Source organism: Chenopodium album, chromosome 9, assembly GCF_948465745.1.
Source record: "Chenopodium album chromosome 9, dcCheAlbu1.1, whole genome shotgun sequence".
Lineage (NCBI taxonomy): Eukaryota > Viridiplantae > Streptophyta > Magnoliopsida > Caryophyllales > Amaranthaceae > Chenopodium > Chenopodium album.
Window position 1 is genome coordinate 13,805,909 of NC_137842.1, and position 4,426 is coordinate 13,810,334.

At 37.7% G+C, this 4,426-nt stretch overlaps 1 non-coding gene across 1 annotated transcript; it reads left to right on the plus strand.

Moving 5' to 3' along the window:
• The first annotated feature begins 2,357 nt into the window (after window positions 1–2,357).
• On the plus strand, window positions 2,358–2,464 carry LOC145561188 (small nucleolar RNA R71). The gene has a single exon (XR_014093751.1). It is a non-coding gene; the product is annotated as a small nucleolar RNA R71 (small nucleolar RNA).
• Window positions 2,465–4,426: the final 1,962 nt, after the last annotated feature.

Here is a 4,426-nt window from a genome sequence, read left to right on the forward strand (position 1 = left end):
TCGGGCCCGAGGCAACTTTTGACGATTAATTTTCTTTATTTTCTCCAAATTTGAATAACTCTTTCCAAACCTGTACAACTCAATAAACTCATTAAACTCCCTCCTCTCTCCTCTCACCAGAAAAAGAAAGAAAAACTAAAAGCAAGAAAATACGGGTTGCCTCCCGCACATCGCTGGTTTATTTAGGTCCCGCACGACCTTCTTACCAAGTTTAAGAACTAGGACCCTTGGCCTAACGCTTGGTTGGGTGGTTTCTCACCTGGTCGAGCGGTGTTTAGGCCACGATGCGACTTCTTGACAATACCCTGTGGGACGCCAATTCACCTTATCTGGTGGATCCTCCTTGACTTGGACTGGGGGTTCTTTAATACTACACACTAGAGACCCCTCTTCGATTGATGGTTGCTTGAAATTGTCACTAGATTTAGAAATTGCAACTCGATCTGGCGCAACACTTACTAGTAGGCTCAATTTCCACATCTTGCTTGTTCAATTCCACCTTCTGATCTTCAAAGCCAAGACCGACAGTGTAGAGGGCTCTTTCTATTGCATCAACTTCCTTCTGCCATTTGTCTATTTCATCTGTAAAGGATGCAACACAAAATACCGCCTCCAAGGGATCTTTTACAAGAGCTTGGAGCTTGTTAGAATAATTATGAACTACATCAACACTAAAACACTTCTCCTCTGTCATGGGGATTTTAGGGGTATTATTTAGATTAAAAGTTATTTTATCGTCCCCTACTGATAATGTCAATTTACCACATCTCACATCTACAATTGCTCCTACAGTGTTAAGGAATGGTCTACCCAAAATAATTGGGGTTTGCGTATCCTCAGCCATATCAAGAACAACAAAATCAACAGGTATATAAAAGTTACCTACTCTAACAGGAACATCCTCTAAAACACCTAAGGGGTATTTAAAAGAACGATCGGCCATTTGTAGAGTAATATTAATAGCTTTTAATTTACCCATATTTAGCTTGGAACACACAGACAATGGCATAACACTAACGCTAGCACCTAAATCACATAATGCATTATCAATCATTAGATTGCCAATATGACAATGGATAGAAAAACTACCCGGATCTTTAAGTTTAGGTGGAGATTTATTTTGAAGTACGGAGCTACATTCTGCAATGAAAGCTATTGTCTCTACCTCAGTAATAGACCTTTTTTCTTGTCAATATTTCCTTCATGAATTTTGCATATGCAGGAATTTGTGTAATTAATTCAGTGAAGGGAACTGTTACCTGCAAATCTTTAACCATCTCCAGAAACTTACCAAACTGCTTATCCAAATTTGTTTTAAAGTGACGATTGGGAATGGAAGTTTGATAACTAGCTTTGGAGCATTACTTCTCTTATTTGGAGCTACTACCTTCCCTAGAGTCGTACCCTGCAATGTATTATCAGAAATATTAGTACTACTCTTTAGCCCTGCAGGGCTATTAGCTACATTGTCAAGTTTAATGGAATCAAGATTAGCATTATTTATTAAAACAGGTTCATCATCTCTGGGCATAGGGGGCCCTTCATAGTGTGAACCAATCCTTAGAGTAATTGCATAAGCTTGATCCGTAGGCCTGGTTGGCTGTGCTGGCAGGGCTCCCTATTGACGGGCTTGTAGAGTAGCAGAAATCTGCGCAATTTGATTATCTACAATTTTATTATGTGCTATGATCGAATCAATTTGGGCATCTCTACTCTCCATGTGCTTCTGCATACTAGCCAGCATCGCTCTAATTTCTACCAAAGAAGGGTCAAAAGATGAGGAGGGTTGTTGTGGTTGGTTCTTCTGGCCAGCATTGGGGTGGTAATATTTCTGCTGAGATTGTGATGGCGCCTGTGATTCTTGTGGAGGTGGCGGATTTTGAACATTGGTGCTCCGGTAGGAAAGATATGGATGATTCCGGTACCTAGGATTGAAGGTGTTGGAGTATGGGTTATTCTGCCTATAAGCTTGAAAGACATTGACTTGCTCCACGGAACTCCTGTAATCTTGCTCCTAATGACCTACAATTCCACAATTTTCACAGAAAGCCTCATTAGCATTATTATTAATTGCAGAAACATTAGCTACATTTGCAGTACTAAGATTATCTAATTTCTGGCAAATAGAGATTAATTGAGCTTGTAAAAAGGATACAGAGTCGACACTATGTTTCCCTTTGTTAGCAAAGCCTCTGGGATTCCCATATTGGGAATTATGAATTGCCATATCTTCAATAACTTAACCTGCATTATCAACATTAAGGTTCATAAACCTCCCACTAGCTGCATAATCCAATATTATTCTAGATGAATTTCCAATCCCATTGTAAAAGGCTTGGATCAACTGCCATTGTGCCAGATTATGGTGGGGACATTATCTCTGTAGGTCCTCTAACCTCTCCAAAGCCTCATATAGAGTTTCATCAGCTTCTTGGGCAAAGTTCTAAATAGCACTCCGTAGTACAGCTGTTCTCTCTGTAGGATAATATTTATTATAAAATTTTTAAACAAGAGTCTCCCAGTCATTTATAGTATTTATACCAAGTGTAGTTCTATTTAATCCATTAAACCATAATTTGGCTTTTCCACATAAAGAGAAAGGAAAGAGAATCTCCCTGATTTGGTCTTGTGTGACCCCAGCTTGCATAATGGTATTACAATACTGACAGTAGTCTGCAATATGAAGATTTGGGTCTTCACCCTTAGCTTCACTAAATTGCTTCCTTTCTATTATTGTGATGAATTGGGGATTAATCTCAAATTGTACCCCGTCAAGAGCTAGAGTGGGAGTAAGGTGTGGAAAATCCGTAAGCTTTGGTTGTGAATAATCACTGAGCTTCTTAGGTACCACCATCTCTGATTCTGGATTTGAAGGTATCTCTGAATCGCTGGAATCAATTGGAGGGTCTCGGCGATTATTATTATTATTATTATTATTATTATTATTATTATTATTATTATTATTATTATTATTATTATTATTATTATTATTATTATTATTATTATTATTATTATTATTATCCAGAATTTGCCAGCAAAAATTCTTTTGTCTATGGAAGGATCGTTCGATCTCAAGATCGAATGGGATATAACCTGATGTGGAACACCTGGGCATAAACAAAGAACTAAAAGCAAATATGAGACTTGCCTCAAAGAACAAACGTTCTCTGAGACAAGAAGAAATAACCTAGACTACAAAAACAATCAGAAATAAAAATAAAATCGTTTCCCCGGCAACGACGCCAAATTTTGACAGGCTCAAGTCGTATAATAACCCAATCAAAAGTAATTCCTAAATCCTCTAACTAATGCAGATAGGGAAGTATGGTCGAATCCACAGGGAAACTGGTCTTTCTATTCCTAATTAATTAAAGCAATTCTAAATTATAAAGTAACCAATATATTATGGTAAAAGGAAACTAAACTACGAAGAGTAAAGATAGAGAAGAATAAAAATAGAGGAAAATCAATGAATAAAGGATCTAGGGCATAGGTTCACCAATAAATAACATTCTAGGGTAAAGCATAATAATCAAACATCAATGCATCAGTTAATCAGTTCATAAAGGGATTTCTCTACGTATTACAATCACAGAATTAATCTACAGGTATTAAATCTCATCTCTCGAATCTCGACTTAACCATTTATAAATTAACCTGGCTATTGAAACTAGACCTAAACATCAATTCTCATCTCTCGAATCTCGAATCAATATTGTCAAACTCATGCATAAAAGATCAGGCCTAATCTAGTCATAGAGCGTTAAATCAATTTATAGGAAATTAATCTAGCATTGACAATTAACAACAATAAATTACCCCTTCATATTATTTATGGATCCCCACAAACCCTAGAAAGAAAACTACTCCCACATTATTAAATCTAAACTAATCAAAGCAATAAAATAAGACATGATGAGAGAATTAAAGTAAATAACTGAGATTAAAGAAGAAGAAATTGTTACCAAAATAATCTGAATTAAGGAGTTGAGTTAAGAACAAAGTATTAAGAGAGAGAAACTAATCTAGAAGCTAAGTAGAGAGAGAAAGTCTAAGAGAAGAAGTAAGAAAGAGTAAAAGAAATGATACTAAACTTGCTTAACGGAAATGTATTTATATTAAGCAAGAATCCTAAACTAAAACAAACTTAAACGACAATTAACATCCATTAATGCTGACATGCGCCCGATCGGGCGAGGCATAGCCCGATCGGGCCCGTCTTTTCACTCTCAGGTGCATCTCTCGCGCTTGGCCGAGCGCGAGTTCGGGCGCCAGCTTATTCTTCCCCTGCCCGGCCGGGAGCGCCTTCGGGCGGGAGCTCTAATGGCCGGGCGACACTCTTGGACTACTCATTGGACTTCGATTGGGCTCCAATTCTTCGGGCCAATTCGGATTTCCTCTTCGGGTCTTGAATACTTGGTCCAAA